We start from the raw sequence: 20,579 nt of genomic DNA on the forward strand, positions 1-20,579 counted from the left end.
CGGTAGATTGGAAGTTCGTTGAGGGCACAGTTTTTATTTTTAATCATTTATCAACTCTACATCCATGGCACAAATCATTGTCTTGAACATAGTAAGTCCTTAATACATATTTGCTGGATAGATTTTTTAAAAAATTGAGCTAGCATACTTTCAATTTTGCATATCTGCAAAAAAAAAAAAGATATTTTACCTTAAGTTTTAGTTAATCAGAGTGAACCTTTTTTTTGGTGGTATGTGATTAGCGTTTGGAAACAAGGATAATACTCATGTCCTATAGCTTTGTCGTCTCCTATATCTGAGCACATTCCTTCATTTAACTGTTGTTGTGAGCAAATCCAAATTTAGTTTTGGAAATGTAATTCTTGGGATGGAAGTAGATTGGATGGGTTTCTTTCTAGGATTAAGTATCAACTAAAAAAAGCCATTATTTGAGATATAATTTCTTATCATTAAAAATGATTCAGCCAGAAAGTAATGGCTAAGGACTTGTGAACAGAAGAAAAAGAGATTCAGAATTCATTATGATTTACATTTTATTTTATTATCATCTTTTTGAATATCCGTTTTCTGATCTGAATGACTTGCTATTATTATGTAAAAGCTATATTTCCAACAAAATAAAACAAAAGACAACCTGTTATATTGTATCAAGAACCTGTCTTAAGGTCAGGAAGACTAGACATGCCCTACTTCTAACATGTACCAGCTTTGGGACCATAAACCCTTCAATTAATATTTCATAAAAGACTTGGTGGAAGAAGTTTCCATACCAGGAATTCCTTAACAGAATAAACTTACATGTCTAAAAAGGAAAAAAAAACCAAAAATTGCATTATTAATTGTACCAGCAGATTGGGAGAAATAGAGCTATTTCCAAGTATATATTTTATCCCTATATCTCTTATCCATAATGAATGTTGGAAAAGCATATCTGCTTAAACCAGAAAATGCCTGTAGTAGCGCATCATGGCTGGCCTCATGTTCACCCAGATGTTATCTGATGTGAAAAATTAATGGTCTGGTAAAAAGACAAACAAAAAACTTTGATCAGTAAAGAGACCAGCAATGATTCCTGGCAGAGAAGTGATGGATTCAAGGTGCAGAATGAGGCATACTATTTTTTGGACTTGATCCATGTGGATATTTGTTTTGGTTGACTTTACATGTTCCTTCCATCTTTCCTTCTTTTCTTTTCTTTCTTTCTTGGTAGGAGTGAGAGGTGATGGGAGGGAAAGAAAATAAATGATTGTTAATTGAGAAAAATTTAAAAGAAGCTGATGTTATGTGTGTCAGAAAATTAAGCAAAAAAACCTTTACTGAATGTAGCCCATATTGAATCTAACTTACCGTGATAGAGATAGTAATAAGATATCTAGTGGGAAGAAAGCTGCCCTTTTTCAAGGAACAGCAAATATTTCAGTTCAGGGAACACTGAAGGATTCTCTTTATGCAATATACATATGTCAGGAACCCACAGCTAATTGAGATTTTAGACTTTCCATGACAGCTATATAGTAAATACAAAACAAAAAAAGGGAGAAGACCCTTGACTAAAAACTGGGGGAGTGTTTCAAGGAGTCCACATTGAAGTTACTTAATCTCAACTGCAAAATTAAAGAATAAAATTATATGATATCTAATGTCTCTATATAAGTTCTTAATACCATGATCAGTCATTTACATCTGTGAGCGAAAAATAAACAGAATACAAAAATATAGACAGTACTCAGAAACTTGTAAATATAAAATCCTGGTTTGTGATAACTGTTTTCTATTCCAATTTTGTTTTTTACTTATTTGGTTGTTGTTCAAGGGTAACAGAGTTTTGTGATTTTGTTTTCTGAGAAGGAAGTAGAAAAATAAGAAACAAATAGAGATTACATCCTTACCCACAAAGCTCTCTGGCTTGGTTTCTGAGAGGGCACTATTCACTTCTCCCTATTTGCTGGGTACACGTTGAGGACTTATGACCAAAAGACACAATTTAATAGATTGAACTGCCTGTCAGTCAGCACAGTAAGTGGGCCATGCAAGAGGTTGCTTTTGTTTGCTTTTGTTTTAATAGGCATCTCTGTGGTAAGCACCTTAATTTGTTGTCATGTTAGGGATCAACAAGGACAGGGAAATGCTTTGGAACATACGAATTTCACATACATTTTCAATACAATATGTTTCATAAAATCCCAACAAAATGGTTACATCTTGTCAGTAATGGTCCTTCATCTCAAATTCTCAGGGGGTTCTTTATTCAGGGAAGAGAGTGGTCCTGCGCTCCTGGGTAATTTTTAGGAAAAAGAACTGTATGATCATCTTGCCTCTGTGTCATTTCAAGTTAAAAATTTCTCTAGCACTGTCAAAATTTAGTCAATAACAAATAACTTATTGTCATAGTGTATTGCAATAACAAGTAAGTATTTGTCAATAACAATGTATAGAACTACTCATCCACTTTGAATTTCTGTTACAGACAAATCACATGCCTATCAAGAAGAGGGAGAGCAAAGGCTATTCTAGGATTAATTCTAGTGTTTGAATTGTGCAAGCATTTATCAAGTGTCTGCTATGTGCAGAGAACTTTTTTGTATGTACTTGGGGAGGTACAGGATAAAGCTAAGCCATACTCTCTACCCTCATGGAACTGACAGTCTAGTAAGGGATAAGACAAGTATTTATAATAGGCAAGAATAGACAAGTTCTTATGACAGGAAGACAAAGTGGGCTATGAGGATCAAGGGGAGAGCCTCAAGGTCGGTTGCCGTACTTCAAGAGAGGTATAAACAAAGTGGAATATGTCTAAGAAGAGTGATTAGAATGGCTAGGGCAGTTCAAACCATGTTCTTTGACAGCTAATTCAAAGAATTAGTGGTGTTTGACTTGGAAAAGAAAAGATTAAAGGTTAACAGTTTCTATCTCTAAGTACTGGAAGGGTCCAATATAGAAGAGGGATTGGGTTCATTCTGGTTACTATCCCAGAGCTAGGAGCAGACCTTTATCTGATAAATAGAGAATACATTTACAGTATTCAGTAATACAGTATGCTGTATTACATACAGTATCTGCATATAAACTGTGTAAAACTGGCTTATTTTAATCCTTTTACCTTCTTCCATCCTAACTATAGCTTTGCTTTCATACACTATTGCTAGAGGCAGCTGTGCTATTTAGGAAGGGATAAAACTCCAGTCTTTCTGTGTTCATACTGAAGTTGGCTTATCAAACTGTCTTGGGCACCAGTACTTGGCACTGGGACCTGATAGTTTCTATTAACGAACTAGACAAAAGGGTATACATTATGACCAGGTTTGGCAGTGATATTCTCCATTATTATAAGAAGGTATAACGTAAGTTACAGCCATTAAGATAAGAATATCATTCCTATGACCAGGTTCGGTACCAATCCATTGTATGTCACCTAGGCCTGAACTTCAAATCTCAAAGCCTAACTGGTCACAGAATTTGAGTGGTGGAAGGGATTTCAGAATTTGTCTTGTCCAACCTCTCGTCACACACAGGACTCACGTATGTAACATGAAAATCTTGTGAATGTTACCAACATTGATTGCTCCAATTGTTAGCAATGATTGCTTTCTAGAACTCAAATATTACTCTTTATAGCTATGTATAGGGGTAGCTAAGTAGTACATACTTTTAAATATATTCATTTATACAATGGAAAGATTGGTAGAGAGTGATTCAGCAAGCATAGATTAAGTGCTGACTTTAAAAAAAATATTTATTTTATTCTGATCTTAATAAAACAAGCATTTCCATAACAGAACAGAAAAAGATCATTGTACACAAAACTGCAAATCTGTTATGTACAACTTGCTAATCCTTTTAAATATATGATAAAGTTATCATGTAACTTTTTTTTCCTTTCCTTTCCCTCCCCTCCCCTCCCCTCATTAAGTGCTTACTATGTGCTAAGCACTATGCTAAATTCTAGGAGTACCATTGGTAGCAAAGACAACCTTTGCCCTCAAGGAGCTTAAATTTCAATGGGGAAATAGCAATGCACATGAAAAGGAAACTGAAAAGTTTGGAGTAGTGGAGAGAGAGAGAGAAGGGACTTGCTCTGGGCATGTTAGGAAGCTATTTCAATGATCCAGGTGACAAATAAAGAGAATGTGAAATAGAGTGGTTGTTATGTGAGTGTAAAGAAGTAGAGAGATGGAAGAAATATAGAAGTAGAATCAGTAAGACTTGGTAAGCATCAGAGATGGGAATTAAACTCAAGTTCTTGTATCCAAGTCCAATAATCTATCTCCTAGATCATATGCTACCTCCCATGCTACATTATTTTATCAAGACAATCAATGTTTTTGTATAAAGAAATTGTTTTCTGTCTTGATTGATTTGCACATATATTATATTACTAAGGATTTTACATTCATTGCAATCAGGAAAATAGATGAGATCTAGAGAAGAACACAATTATTCAAAGATTAGCTTCAATCTATCATTCAATCAACAAGCATTTAATGATGCACAAGCACTATGCTAAAATCTGGAAAATATGAAGGGAAAAAAGAGGAATGATCCTTGTTTTCAAGAAGCTTGTATTCTAAAAGAGATGACCCATCCTTTCATGAGTGAATAATACAAACAATGAATATGAAGTTGATTTAGGAAGAGTTTAACTAGCAAGTGATGGGATACAGAAAGGTTTTATGAGGAAGGCAGCACTTGGGCTATCTTAAAGTTCAAATCTTGCCTCAGATTTAAAAGCCTGGATGTTTAACCTTTCAGTTCCAGTGTCCTAATCTGTAAACAAATTATTCACAAGGTTGCAGTAAAAACAATCTGTAAAATGGTGATAATAATACACATTATTTACAAGGTTGCCCTGGATTTTTAACCTTTCAGTTTCAGTGTCCTAACCTGTAAAACGGTGATAATAATGCAAATTATTGACGAGGTTGCAGTAAAAAAACTTTAAGCACCTTGCCAACTCTAAAGCATTATGCAAATGCTAGCTAATATCATTATTAGCTTTCATCCACTATTGCTATTTTGATCTCTGAAATAGTATGGCCTTTCCAAGATAGTAATCATACCTCATTTACCAAGATTCTCTTGGTTCAGGCCAAATATTCCTGTTCTTCACATAGCTTGGGTTTCAGACTCTTCAGAATCTTAGGTATCGTCTTCTAGATGTATTCAAGAATTTTTATATCTCTCTTGATATTTCTGCAATGCCTAACACTGGACAAAATATTCCAGATATAATCAAACCCAGCTGAAAAGAGGAGGACTTATTTGCTTAAAAAAACTAACAGCTATATCCTTCTCTTTACTCATTTAAGTTTATGATCAACAGAATGTTGAATTCCATCTCCAGAATGTTTTTAAGCAAAGGGTATTACACCCCAAAATTATGTATTTGATTTGTCTTAGTCTAAATGTAGGACATTATACTTATACTGGCTTCATTTGATTTTTTCTCTATTTAGGTCCATCATTCTTGCTTATCAAGATCATTTGGAAACCTGTCTGTCATCCAGTATTAACTATCCCTTCTAGCTTTGGGTCATCTGCAGATTTCATAAGCATGCCATCCATGTTTTCATCTGAATCATTTGCACAGTGGCAAACTGAGCAGGGCTAAGGACAGGACCTTACAGCATGCCAGAAGAAATCTCCCAGTGTTTTCAGTAGGATTGTTCAAACAGCTGCAAATTCATCTCACTGTACTGAATCCAGCCCACATGCCTTTCATCTTGTTCACAAGGATATTGAGAGACTTTGTCAAATGCCTTGATGAAATTAAGATACTCTATCTATGGAATTCCTCTCTTCTATCAGTCTAGTAACCCTAACAGAAAAAAAAAGGAAATGAGATTAGTTTGGCTTGATTTATTCTGAGTGCTGGCTCCTAGTTATCACTGCTTCCTTTTCCATGGGTTCACAAGCCATCTGTTTAATAATCTCTTTTAGAATTTTTCCAGGGACTAATGCTAAGCTTACCAGTCTGCAATTTCTGGCATTTATTCTTTCTCTCTTTGTGTAAAACATCCATTTACTCATCTCTTATTCTCCATGATTTTTCAAAGCCAACTGACAGTGGTTCTACAATCGTATCTTAAAGTGTTTTCATTGTGCTGAGATCTAATTCATCTCTGGAACCTGGAGACCTGGATTCGATTAAAATGGCTGGTGCTCTTTTACTATATCTCTTCTATCTTGCAACCAATTTTTGTCTTAGCAATGTTTGTCTCTCTTTTCTAGTCTGAATATTGTACTTCTTGTGGGGAGAAGTTGAAAGCAAAATGGTTCTGGTCTTGTTATTTATTAACTTGTGTAATTTTTTAAGTACTTGGTCTGTTCTTTCGCTTTTAATCTCTAGCTTTGAACATACTTTTTAAAAGAATCCTTATCATTATCTTTAGCATGAGAGACAGTTTGCACGTTGGAATGGAATCAAGGAGACCTGAATTTGAATTTTCTCTCAGATGCTTGCTAGCTGTATGACAAGGCTAAGTCACTTAACCTCTCAGTCTTCAAGCTTTAGAGGCATGCCCCCAATCCCCCTCCTCTCCTTTAGAGTCTCTGTCCATAATTTCTTCAAGATTAGGACACATGTTTTTACCATAACTAGTGTTCCTCTCCTTCACTACAGAAAACTCCACGGAGACATGTTCGTATACTTCCATGGTTCCTTTCCTATTCCGCAGTGTTGGGGATCGTAGGGTCTGAATGAGATGATAGATGTGAAAAAACTTGGAAAATTGCTTTTGTAAACAACTGTGGGAATTGAAACAGTTGTCACTGATGAAGTTATTAATGTTATTAGTCCACATTGCCCTTTAATTCTTTTTTCTTGGTCAGAATTAAGTCCAGAAAATTAGTTTCAGTCACGGTGATGAAACTACTAAGGTCAGTCAAAAATTTATCAAATACTCTTCTATTTAGAAAGATAGACTTCCAGCAAATGTTTAAATAGTGGATGTCTCCTATTATTACTCTATGTGGCGTCTTGAGGCACAATTTTTATGTTCTATATTGATTCTATTTTCTGATATTCATTCAGAATGAATGAATAAAAATGTTATTATAATAATTCATCCTAGTCTAAAGTCAGTAAAGGAAGAAAAAGTCACAGAACTTCAATAAGATTATAAAGAAGGTCTTTCTTAGCACTGATCATACTTGTAGCCCCCAAAGCCAAAATGATTGGATGGGGAAACTGCTGACTTCTCTTTTTTCATTGTGATGAAAGCAATTGACAAAATAAGACTTGCACAAAAAGCCTTTAGATTTTCCCCAAGGACATTTTATATGCTAGCCATACTGGTGTTCTGAAGGTAGAGATTGTATGGCATTTGTTTTGTTTTTAGTGCACAGGCCCAGTGGTGGGAGACAGAGTGATATTGAACGAACATTGGTAGTTCGATAGGTGCAGGCTTAAACTGGTCATGTTCCTATAGAACACTAAGACAACTTCAGAGAATGAAGTTCATTGGCAAAATTTAGCCTTGAATGTACATATGTGTTAGGGGAGATTTTTCTTGAATTGTCGCAAGGCTGAGCAGGAAGGGTTGGCAAGAGGAAGAGCTGGATGGAAGGATGCTTACATGCCTCTCCAGGGATAAATTGTTAGACATCTTAAGCTTTCAAAAAGAGCTTTTGCATGCACTTTTGTTGACCTTCTGTTTCTGCCTCAGTTTCTGTGGCCTAGCCAGCTCACCCTTTTTGGTTATGGTCTGTGAGTTCAGCAAAATCATGAACTCATAGCCAAGCTTACTGGTCTACTTTGACTATGGTAGTCAGTTTCATTACTCATCAAGTGCAGTGCATGGGGCTAAAGCACCAACTAATGGTGATTTATTAGCATCTTAATCACATGAAATACTTGGATGGCCAGGTCTATTTGATGTGCCATTTAAGCATAACATAGCATTAACATACTCAAATTTACCCTTCTTTCTGGTTATACAGAATATCTATTAATCAACCACCATTTACATGTGTAGATATTTCTAGCCTATTTTCAAACCTATATGAAGAATTTTAGAGCCTGTTTCTAGTCATGCCTGAGAGAATGACAGTGTATGATGAAAAAAAGGCTTCTAATTGGCTGCAGAGTCAAAAGAACTGATAATTGAGGAGTTGCTGTTTTGAAACCAAGTTTGAATATAAATGACGCAATTTGGTCATCTCTTGGTCACATTCATACTTGGTGGAAAGTGAAGCAGCACTACTTTGAACTGCCAGATGCAAGAAAGACAGCTGGTTACATTCTGTGCCCAAATACCATGTTTCTGGGTTTTTTTGTGTTTATCCTTCCCTAATCTTTGGTAAGTTGTTATTTTAACATGGGAATGCTCAGGCAACTGAAGCGCCAAAGGTCTCATGAGTGATTAGAGGTTGTAGCCATGGCCATTGGAGGAGTAGTGGCCAAAGAAAGAGTAAAGATCTATAGACAAATAAGAAAAGATAATCACTTGAGAATGGCAACACATTTAGGAAATGAGATCTTTTATGGTAGAGAGAAATGCTGACACTGCACTCATGGATCCTCAGGGGTCGACTGGGTTGTTTGCCCTGGATACCTAAATGGAATTTCATGAGGACTCTACAAAGGGAGAAATGGACTTCTAGGTCCAGGAGTTGGGGTGTATCTTTGCCATATATGTATTCTCTACACAGGCACCTCACTTTGATTGCACTTTAAGTTTGAACCCACTTTACCCAGAGTACAAGTACCTTGAATACAAGGGGATAGTATGTCACCAGTTTGGGTGTAATGTTTAGTACTAACTGTTCTTAGCATGCTTTCTTAGTAAACTCTTTTCTAATAGCTGATGGAACTTAATTGGTCAGCTGCTAATGGGAAACATATCAATACAGGCATATAAAGTAGTGTGCCAGAAACACCTCAGGATTATCTCTAGAAGCCTAGTGAGAAGAAGTAGTCAACTATACTCTCTGGCGACCCCAAAGTATAAGTGTGAATGCTCTCTTAAGGGGAGTAACCCTATAAGAAGTGCTGTATAAGCAATTAACCTGACATTGCAGAACACTATAGTGCTATGTCCTTTGTGTGCATGATAGATTCTGGAAGGTGAAAGTAAAGCATGCACATCATACTGTTAAAAATAAAATATAGGAATATTAGTCTCCCCCCCACACACATACACAGAGGATGTTTTGTGTGTGTGTGTGTGTGTGTGTGTGTGTGTGTGTGTGTGTATGTGTGTGTGAGAGCAATACCAGAACACAAGGGGCACACAAGTAGTGCATTTGAATCACATCTTGGGAATATTTTTTTTTAGGAAAATACTTTAAGACATATAGTTTGCCAGGGTCTGGAGTTCCCTACTTGTTTCACTAGGGCACTATTTTGTCCAGGTATTTTTTCCTGGCCAAAAGTGAAAAGTTTTCCTAGGAAAATCATTCAGAATTGGGTGGTAGGTTCTGCAAACACACAGCCTGTCTGTTCCAGTGTGCCAAAGTTACTTAAAGGTGCAGGAAAACTGTGGTTTGGGGCTCATGCTTTAAAAACCTAATTATCCCATAAAATAACTCCCTTGCCAATTTCTGATTACTCCTTATAGTGTATTCTTCCCAGTAGTGTAACAACTAGTCCAATTTTTTAAATGGTCCCCAAATGCTTTCCTATACTTCCGTGAGATGACTATTCCACAGTTAGCCAATTTCACTGCTGTTTTAAGGACTGTCTCCTATATTGAGCCTAAATTCTACTTTTCTTAATTTCATCCAATTTCAGTACTCTTAAAAATCTTCCCATGGGAAGCAATTCACCTACTTCTTTGGATTCTTCATTCTTCAAATAGAATACTTGGAGGAATTCTCTAGGTTATAGTAAAAGGAAAAAAAAAAACTTTCAGAACATGTGGACAGGTAAATAGTTATAAGTTATATGTGTATATATATATATGTATATTTACAAATATACATATATATACAATATATAAAGATATATATATATACACGTACATATTTACACCAAACATAAATGTGAGTATATATGTATACATGTGCATAAAGCATGTGTATGTATATATGTATATGTGTTACATATATTTTTATTGTATATACATATATATTTTGTTTTTTCCTCCTCTTTATTTCTCTGCCTGGGCCTGTTCATTGAACACCACACAATGTCAAGGAGGCAGTATCTGTAAAAGGGAATTTATTTAACTCTAGGTGAGATGTACAAATGTAATAATGGGACTCAACTCATGTTTAATTTGAAGGCTCCCTCCTCAACAAAACTGTTCATAATGGACAGTTCAAGTCAAATTATCCATTATTGCTCCTAAGATTTACAATTAAACTATCGATCAAAGCTGGCAGTTTTGAAAGCAGCCTGAATTCAACTACAGTCACCCTGTATCAGAAACAGGATTTGGGGGAGAGGGGAATGGCATGGGCACACACAGTCATACACACACACACACACACACACACACACACACACACACACTCACACACTCACACACAGAGATACACATTGAACCACCACTGAAGCATCACTCAGGTAATTCCAGAGTTAAGAAGCCAGTATACAACAATGATTATGTACTGTGGGTGCAGAGTTTTAATAGACGAGGTCCCCTGCATTTTGTGACTTCTATCCCTGTCCGTAAAAATTGGAGTTTAACAGGTTCTGATCCATGGGGAACCAAACTCAGCTTTTAGGCTCCTTCCGACACTGCAGAATGCATCTTTTCTGGGGAATTCCACAATAAAATGACTGTTATTTATCATTACAAACCTCTTTATCATTTAGTCAATAAAAGGCCTCTCTTTCTCTCTCTCACTTTTTTTTCCTGTGGTGTGCTCAGAGTCAGAAATCTGTATTAGTCTCTCCTGGCCCGAAGGCAGGAGATGTCAAAAGCTAAATCATGATCTGCCCTGGCTTCCTGGCTAAATTGTGTATGAAGGCCTGAGGCAAAAAGGTGCACATGCTCATTATTTGAAACAAGGATCCCCCCCCCCTTTAGTTTTCCTTTCTTTCTCTTTTCTTCTCTCTCTCTCTCTCTCTCTCTCTCTCTCTCTCTCTCTCTCTCTCTCTCACACACACACACACATTTTACACATTTACATATTGAGATATATAACATATATAAATATAAAACTCTGAAAGTCTCAAACATGAAACAAAGCAGGTACGCAGAAAGTGTCACCTCCATATAGTCTAAGATCAGAAAATAGAGAAGTGACTAGGTGTGCGTGTGTGGTGGGGGGAGGCAGCAGACTTCACCTTTTGAACTCTTTTGATCATCGTGAAAAACCAGTGTTATTTATGAGTGGTTGTCAATGAGAGATGCCTTCATAAGAGCTGAGCAAACCTCTAGAAGGTCAGGTTTTTAGTTAAACAACAGCAGGGTTACTGTCACTTTCAGACAAAGATAGAAGCAGATTGCCTTGGTGAAAAGATTAAAGGCTAGTTCCATTACTTCACTGAGTAGCTACGCATCTCCAGATTCATAGAATCACAGCATCTCAGGACTTTGGAAGACACTTCAAAGACTCTCTAGCCCAATACATACTTGAATCAGATTTGTCCTCTATGTTACTCCTGACCAGTGCTCACCCAGTTGCTGCTTGAAGACCTCCAGTGTCCAGGAGACCACTACTGCTGAATTCATTCCACTTTTGGACAACATTCATGGGTTGGAAATTTTTTATACATTTAACCTAAACTGACCTTTTTGTGGCTTCTACCCATTGGTCCTCTAGGGCCCCAAGTCATTATCTTCCTCTTATTATCCTTAGTAATAAGCTGGAAGTATAGGCCAGGCAGGTTCTGACTTTTAAAGGTTCATTGGTACATTATCATTATTAAAGAGAGATAGAAATATATTCTTCTAAATTCTATATTTGAACAGTTCGCACAAATCTCAGCAGTTACACCAAAAATAAATCACATTGATATTCTACTTTAGGACTTAAAAAGTTCTTTCTTTATGAATATCATTGTCCCAATTTTGCAGAATAAAGTTCTATTCAAATCCCTCACTATACCAGCACATCACAGAGAGTGGACGTGGAGTTCTCAAAGGCTATACTAGTAAAATGCAATCTTCAATTTGATAAAACTGGAAAGATTTGGGTGAAGACTAACCTGTGGTCTGCCTGTCTGTTGCATTAGCATGAACCTCGCTAAGTTCAGAGAAGGTCTGGCAGCCACTTGAAAGATGTTCTTTTTGTCTAATCTAAAGCTTAAAGATTGTCAACTAAGTGTTGAATGGGGTTATGTTTGGTGTTTGTTAAAAAAAAAAAAAAAAGAGAGAGATTGGTTTAACATTCATTCATAGTAAGTGCCTATAGAAGAAATAAATGGCCATGACATGGTGGAAGGAGAGCTGACTTTTGAGTCAGAAAGGCCTGAGTTGAATTTCTGCCTTTGATAAATATTATATTACCTTGGGAAAGTCATTTAACATCTCAATACTTCAGGCAATTCAAGCAGAGCAGGTGCCATTCTGTATCAGTGGAGAGAGTTTCCACACTTGGAGCTATCTGTTTGGATGAAATCATAGATGTGGTGCAAAATACGAATGACTAGCATTGTGAAGGATACAGAAGGACCATAAATGTGGTTTTTGCCTTCAAAGACTTTGTGCTGCCTTAGAGGACTTACTACATGAAGTGATACGATAGAAAGTGATGAAGTATAAAAACTGGAATACAGAAAATAAAGGCTAATGAAGATCAGAGAAAGAAAAGCTTTATCTAGTTCACAGAAATAGGCTTCAATCACATAGGGGAAGGTACTAAGCATTTATTAATTGCCTATGTGCCAGGAATTACACTAAATGTCTTATAAACATTATCTAATTTGATCTTTATAATAACCCCAGGAGGTAGATAGTATTATCACCCCCATTTTACAGTTTTGGAAATTAAGATAAACAATAGCTTAAATGACTTTTCCAGGGCCACTCAACTAGTAAGTGACTGAGGCTATTAAACTCAATTCTTCCTGACTAAAGGCCCAGTGCTTTATCTGTACTAGATTAGATCTAGATTAGATGGCTTTGAACTGGCCTCTTTTGCTGTGCTTTTATTTTAATAGAAAACATGACTCTAAAGTGTTAAGCATTTCTCCTTCCTTCTTTCCAGGCTATAGAAGAGATATACCTAAATCAGCATTTTTATTCATTCCTTTGTTTGTTTATATTTTTATAATTTAAAAAGATATTGATAATGGAAATGTAAATAGAAAATTTACATAGATGCTATCATAATGTAGGAATGTGTATATATACAGATGTATGTACACATGTATATATACATACACATGTGTGCTTTATGTATAGATGTATGTACACATGTATATATACATACACGTGTGTGCTTTATATATATATGTATGTGTATACATGTTTGTGTTCAGTCATTTTTCAGTCATATCAACTCCTCATGATCTGACTTGGGATTTTCTTGGCAAAGATGCTAAAGTGGTTGGCTATTTCCTTCTCTAGCTCATTTTATAGATGAGGAAACTGAGACAAGCAGGATCAAGTTGTTTGTCCAGGGTCACAGAGCTACTAAGTGCCTGAAGCCAGATTTGAACTCAGGAAGATGAGTCTTCCTTACTTCAGGCCTGGCATTCTATCTACTGTGCCACCTAGTTGCCCTCAAATCCTTACTAGAGCTGTGCAAACTTGACCAAGTCACTTAATTTCAACTTCAGTTTCCTCATTTGTAAAATCAAGACAGTATAAAATATAATGTTTACCTCATAGGATTGCTGTGAGCATCATGAAATTTCACGTATCTGAGAGTGCTTCATTAATGTCAGTAATTATGGATGATGCTGATGAAATGGAAAAATAACTATCTCATCCTAACATACCACTTAGCGTCACTGAACACTACTTTCCTAAAAAGTCAGAATGTTTATCTAATGTGTCTATTATGATGTTTGGTACGTGAACGATGGGGGCTAAAAATGTTAGTGCGATTTTGTACAATTTTTTCATGTAGAACTGTGGCATATATAGTTTATTAAAGTTTCTTAGAAAGACTAAATAAGATTATCTAATCAAAACTTTATTTCAGATATGAGAGAAACGGAGGCCCAGAAAGGTTAAGTGAATTACCTAATATTCTTCAGGGATATAGGTAGACAGGACATAGATGAGCTGGGAATCTAACTCAGGTCTTCTGGTACCAAATATAGTGCTCTTTCTGTTGAGTAGGATTTAGAATTTTGAAAGGTTCTTAGAGTTCATGTGGTAAATGTTCATACATTTAAAAAATTATTTTAAATTAATGGAATAAAACAAATATTTAAATAATATAGTACAATAAAAATATGATTGCACATAAAGCTGCAAATCTATAATGTACAAACCTGCTATTGGTTTCAAATATACAACAAAATTATCATGGAAATTTATTTTTTTCTTCCTTCCTCCCCTCCCTAGAGATGGCTAACATTAGACTCAAATAAAAGACATATATGAACCATCATAATTTATAGATGATGAAATGGAAGCCCAGGGAAATAAGGTTACTTGCCCAAGATCTGCAGTGAGTAGTTCAACTAAGGTTTTTCTGGGTCTTAATTCAATGCTTTCATCCATATACCACACTGCCACTCATGGCTATATATTTCAACATCATTTCTCCTTAAAGACTGGCACATATCCTATAATGATAAGAACTGAAAAGGTACTCAACTAATGCTTCCAGAGCTAAAGGCATGTTACTTATAGACCTTTAGAATTTACCCAAGTATAAATCATAAGCTTTACTAGTAATGGGGCAGCCAGAGAATGCAATATATTTCATCTGCTTTATGCTCCTCTTTGAATTTAGTTTTAGAAAATGCCAATTATTTGTATAAAAGTAAGAAACTTTTGTCACCATATTTGGTCCAGAATATATAATATTTAGGAATTACCAGGGGATTCAACATTGTGTTTCATGTTGTTTACTTGGCATTGTTAGGAAGTACTATATTTAGATTTTCAGCTTCTCCCAGTGAGAATGTACATTTGAAAGAGATAAATGATCATAAATAAATATTCTTCTTCTTCAATGTTATGATTTACTTTATAGGACTGGGAATACTGTGGTAGATTTTGTGTGTGTGTTTGTCCTTCATTGCCGAAGAAGACCATGCCATCAGAGAATGACATGACTTGCACTTGACTTTGTTTTGAATGAGGGAGGGCTGGGCAGGTCACCAGCCTCACTTCTCCTCCAGAGTCATCTGAATTTATTTAAAGTAACAGAAAAATCTATCTCTTTGAAAGTGGTTGTGTAGAATTCAGGTCAAACACTTGGGCCAATACAAGTTCCAGATGACTGAGGTTAAAACAATTAATTCCTTTCTGTTAAAAAAAAATAGTAAAACTTCTCGGGGTGGAGCCAGGATGGCAGAGTAGAGAAACACTTAGCAGAGCTCTCCCAACAATCCTCTCCAAGTAACTTAAAAATAATGCCTCAAGTCAAATTCTGGAGTGGTAGAGCCAACAAAAGTTCTGCATGAGACATTCTTCCAGTTCAAGACAACATAGTAGATTGGAAAGAGAGATCTGTATCATAAGGTGCAGGTTGGGCCAGAGCATACAAGGATGAAAATCCAATGGTGGGAATAAGGTGGCAACAAAAGTAGCAGCAGCTTCAGGAACTCTCAAGCCAGAGATGGTATAGAAACCTGGCAAATGGTCAGAAAGACATTACTGGGTACTGCTGGGCTAACACTGGATGGAGGACCAGATTCTGTTTGGCAACTCCTTTGTCTATACTCACTTCTTGGTCATAATTCAAGGGAATATAAGAAGAGCACTTTCAGCATGGACAGAGTGGGATCCCAGAGGGGAAGTATCATTTCTGACCCCAAGAGACAAAACTTCCTGAGGAACAGTATGAGTTGTAATCCCTTGGCATCAAGGGTCCTTCTTGGGTAAGGATAGTAGAGTAGACCAAGAAGACTTATGATCAAAATGGTCAAAAGATATGAACAAGCAGTTTTCAGATAAAGAAATTAAAGTTTCTATAGTCATATGGAGAAACTCTCTAAATCACCCTTGATTAGAGAAATACAAATCAAAACAACTCTGAGGTACCACATAACACGTATCAGATTGGGTAACATGACAGAACAGGAAAATGACAAGTGTTGAAGAAGATGTGGGAAAATTGGATCACCAATGCTTTGCTGGTGGAGTTGTGAACTAATCCAACCATTCTGTAGAACAATTTGGAACTATGCCCAAAAGGCAATCAAACTGTGCATACCCTTTGACCCAGCAATGTCACTATTAGGTCTGTATCCCAAAGAGATCATAAAAGGGAAAAGGGACCACATGTACAAATCTCTTTATAGCAAATCTTTATGTGGTGACAAAGAACTGGAAATTGAGGAGATGCCCATCATTTGAGAAATGGCTAAACAAGATGTGGTAGATGAATGCAATGGAATATTATTGCTTTTTTTTAAAGAAATGATGAGCAGAATATGACTAAACAGGAAAATGATAAATGTTGGGGAAGATGTGGGAAAGTTGGCACACTACTTCATTGGTGGTGGATCTGTTAGCTAATCCAATCATTCTGGAGAACAATTTGAAACTATGCTTAAAGGGCTATAAAAATATTACATACGCTTTTACCCAGCAATACCAGGTTTAGGGTTGTATCCTAAGAGATTATATAAATGGGAAAAGGCTCCACATGTACAAAATTTTGTGTTTATAGCAGCTTTCTTTGTGGTGGTCAAGAAATGGAAATTGAACGGATGCCCATCAGTTGAGGAATGGCTAAACAGGTTGTGGTGTATGAATGTAATGGAATACTATTGTGCTATAAGAAATGATGAAAAGGTTGACTTCAGAAAGAACCTGGAAAGATTTACATGAACAAATGCTGAGTGAAGTGAGAAGAACCAGGAAAACTATACATAGTAATAGCCATAGTCTGTGATGACTGATTTTGATAGACAGCCCTTCTCATCAATGCAAGGATCTAAAACAATTCCAAAGGACTTATAATGGAAAATGCATCCACATCCAGAGGAAGAACTATGGAGTCTGAATGCAGACTGAAATAGACTCTATTCTTTTTGTTTTGTCTTGTTTTTTCTTTCTCATGGTTTCTCCCACTCATTATAATTCTACTATACAACATGACAAATGTGAAAATATGTTTAATAGCAATGCATACATATGAAATTGTATCAGTTTGCAGGCCATCTTGGGGAGGGAAGGGGTAAGAGGGAGAAAAATTTAAAACTTATAGAAGTAAATGTTGACAACTAAAAATAAATAAATTGACAATAAAAAAAGAAATGATGAGTAGGCAGATTTCAGAAAAACCTGAAAAGACTTACATGAACTGATGCAAAGTGAAGTGAACAGAACCAGGAGAACATTGTATATGGTAATAGCAACATTGTGCAGTAACCAACTTGGTTAGATTTACCTTTTCTCAGCAATACAAGGATCTAAGTCAATTCCAAAAGACTTATGATGGAAAATTCTATTCATATTGAAAGAAAAAACTGTGAAGTCTGAATGCAGGTAGAAGCATTGTATTTTCATTTTTTCCTTTCTTGTGGTTTTTCTCTTTTGTTCTGCTTCTTCTTTAACAGAATGTCTAATGTGGAAATACATTTAATATGATTGTACACGTATAGCCTATATGAGATTACATGCCATTTTAGGGAGGAAAAAAATATTTGGAACTCAAAATCTCATAAAAGTGAATGTTAAATCTATCTTTACATGTAACTGAAAAAAAATTTAATATTATTAAGTGGGGGAAAATGAGTAGTGATCAAATCTCTACTCAGATCATACCACCTGAAAGTACTGAAAACTTCTAAACCCCCAGATCTTGTTTTGAAAACAACAGTGTAAAACAATCTGAAATTTGATAAAGAGCTCCACCCACCCCCACATTAGGAATAGAATCTAACATTAACATAGTTTCAAATCAAGAAATAGGGTGGAAAAATAAGCAAACAGCTAAAGAAAAAGAACCTGATCATAAAAAGCCACTATGGTAACAAGGAAAATGAAGCTACAAATTCAGAAGCAGTGAAGTTAAAATAGCTATAAGCAAAGCCTTAAAGGAGAAATGTCAACTGGATATAAGTCCGACAAATATTCCTGGAAGAATTAAAAATTGATTTTCAAAGTCAAGTAAAAGTGGTAGAGGAAAAATTAGGTGAAAAAATGAAAGCAAAGAAAGAAAATTATGAAAAAACCATTAATGGCTTGTTAAAAGAGGTACAAAAATTCCTAAAAACAGTAGCACCTTGTTAGAAAACAGAATTAGAAAAATGTAAAAAGAGGTAAAGAAATTTATTGATGGATTTCTTAAAAATCATAACTGACCAAATGGGAAAAGAGGTACAAAAATTCAATGAAGAAAATAGCTCCTTAAAAAGTAGGATTGGGTAAATGAAAACTAATGGCTCCCTGAGTTGAATAAATAGTAAAAAAAAAAAAAAAAAAAAAGAAAGAAAGAAAAAGAAAAAACTCAGAAAAATGAAAAAAAAATGAAAATGTGAAATATCTCATCAGAAAAAAAAGACAACTGACCTGGAAAATAGGATGAGTAGATATAATATAAGAATTATTTGATTACCTGAAAGCCATGATCAAAGAATGATCCTCAACATCATATGTCAAGAAATTGGGAAAAACTGCCCCAATGTCCTGGAACCAAGGGTAAAATAGAAATTGAAAGAATTCACCAAGCACAACCTGAAAGAGATCTCTAAATGAAGACTCCCAGGAATTTTATAGTCAAATTCCAAAACACCCAAGTCAAAGTCAAAAATAAAATACTTCCAAATGGCTAGAAAAGAAACCATTGAAACACAGTGAGACCACAGTCCAGAGCCACAATATTTAGCATTTACTACATTGAAGCAACGGAGGGCTTCAAATATAATATTTCAGGAGGAAAAAAAAAGATTTGGATTAAAACCAAAAATAATCTACTCAGTAAAATAGAGTGTAATCCTTCAAGGGGAAAAATGGATATTTCATGAAATAGAGGAATATCAAGCATTCCTGATGAAAAGGCCCAAGCTAAGTAGAAAATGTGACTTTCAAATACAAGACTCATGAGAAACCTAAAAAGGCAAAGATGAGACAGAAATCATAAGAGACCCAACACAGTTAAACTGCTTACCTTTCTATATGGGAAGATGATACATTAATTTTCTAAGATCATTTTCATTATTAGGGCAGTTAGAAGGATTCTACAAAGAAAGAGGGTGCAGGAGTGAGTCAATTCTTTTGGAATGATGAAAAAAAGTTTATAGAAAAGAAAGAAAGATGATCTGGAAGAAAGGAGAGAAAAAATGGAGGATATTATCTTATATAAAAGAGGCACAGAAGGGAGAGGTTTTATAGTGGAGGACAAAATGGTGGGGACAGAATTGCCCAATGTTTGAACAAATTACTCACATCTTAATTGGCACACACACACAGTCATTTGGTAATACAAATCTTTCTTACCCTTTAGGAAAGTAGGAGAGGTGGGGATAAGAAAAAGGGTGGGTGATAAAAGGGAGGGCTAAAAGAAGGCAGTGGTTACAAGCAAAGCAGACACTAGAGGAGGGGTGGGATAAAAAAAGAGAGAGAAGGATAGATAGAAGAAAATAGAATGGAAGGAAATGCACAGTTAGGAATCATAACTGTGAATATGAAAAACTCACACATAAAACACGAGTGGATAGCATAAAGGGTTAGAAACCAAAATCCAAATATTTTATATATAAGAAACACAGCTGAAACAAAAACTGTAAAACAAAGGGCTGGAGCAGAATCTATTACGCTCCAGGTGAAGTAAAGAAGGCAGGGTTAGCAATCATCATCTCTGACAAAGTAAAATCAAAAATAGACATAGTTAAAAACAAGATAAGCAGGCAAACAACATTTTGCTCAAAAGCTCCATAGAAAATAAAGTAACATTAATTATATTAATTATAAACATTAATTATAAACTAAACTGCCTAAGATCCAATTTCTTAAAGGAAAAATTTATTGAATTACAAGAAGAAACATAGTAAAACCATCCTTGTGGGTGACCTCAACTCTCTTCTCTCAAAGTTAGATTCATCTATATAAGATCCCTCTATAACATTCATATATAAGAAAGAAATCAAGGGATGGAAACAAGATGGTGGAGTAAAAGGAGGGACTTGCTTGAACTCTCTCCCAAACCTCATCCAAAATTTGTAAAAAATGACTCTAAACAAATTATTGAGCTGTAGAACCCACAAAATGGTGGAATGAAACAATTCTCCAGACCAAAACAGCCTGAAAGGTAGACAGGAAGGGTCTATTTCCTTGGGCTGGAAGTAGAGTGCAGTCAAGCATGGGTTGCACCAACACAGATGGGGCAGGGCAGGCCTTAAAAGACTGAATAACTGGCAGCTGTGGCGGTTTCCAGTATTTTTGGCTCACAAATGCCAAAGACACCATAAAAGGTCAGTGAGAAAACTCTTTCAGACCTGAGTACCAAAGGGACATGGTCCAGTCTCATCCCCAGAGCAGCAGATGTGATGATGGCAGCAGCAGCAGCAGTTCCTTCTGGAGCTCACAGGCCACAGATGGTGTGGTGATCAAGCA

At 35.8% G+C, this 20,579-nt stretch overlaps 1 long non-coding RNA gene across 1 annotated transcript in view; it reads right to left on the minus strand.

The window, feature by feature from the left end:
• Nucleotides 1-565: 565 nt before the first annotated feature.
• Nucleotides 566-20,579, minus strand: part of LOC140498298 (uncharacterized) — a 35,049-nt gene continuing 15,035 nt past the window's right edge. The window contains exons 2-4 of the long non-coding RNA XR_011965060.1: nucleotides 14,082-14,169; nucleotides 9,770-9,815; nucleotides 566-1,198 (exon numbers count right to left, since the gene is read on the minus strand). This is a non-coding gene — a long non-coding RNA (uncharacterized lncRNA). The remainder of the gene's footprint in view (nucleotides 1,199-9,769; nucleotides 9,816-14,081; nucleotides 14,170-20,579) is intronic.

This window comes from Notamacropus eugenii, chromosome 4, assembly GCF_028372415.1.
Source record: "Notamacropus eugenii isolate mMacEug1 chromosome 4, mMacEug1.pri_v2, whole genome shotgun sequence".
Classification (NCBI taxonomy): Eukaryota; Metazoa; Chordata; class Mammalia; order Diprotodontia; family Macropodidae; genus Notamacropus; species Notamacropus eugenii.